Here is a 224-nt window from a genome sequence, read left to right as displayed (position 1 = left end):
CCAAGACACACATCTTAAAGGTAAAACAAATCGAAAAAAATACACACAAGAAAATGCAAATGTAAATTTCTCAAACAAATTACAGACAACCTCGGAATCTGATCTCATGTCAACCAAGCATTTTTTTTCTTTTTTTTTAGCAAAGGAGAAAATTCATTAAAAAAAAAAGATAAGGTGAATATTTCCTTTTCTCTTCTGGAAAAACTGAAGTCTGTGGGCGACGA

The sequence above is a fragment of the Penaeus monodon genome, chromosome 21 (assembly GCF_015228065.2).
Source record: "Penaeus monodon isolate SGIC_2016 chromosome 21, NSTDA_Pmon_1, whole genome shotgun sequence".
NCBI classification, from domain to species: Eukaryota; Metazoa; Arthropoda; class Malacostraca; order Decapoda; family Penaeidae; genus Penaeus; species Penaeus monodon.
This window is presented reverse-complemented; position numbering follows the sequence as displayed.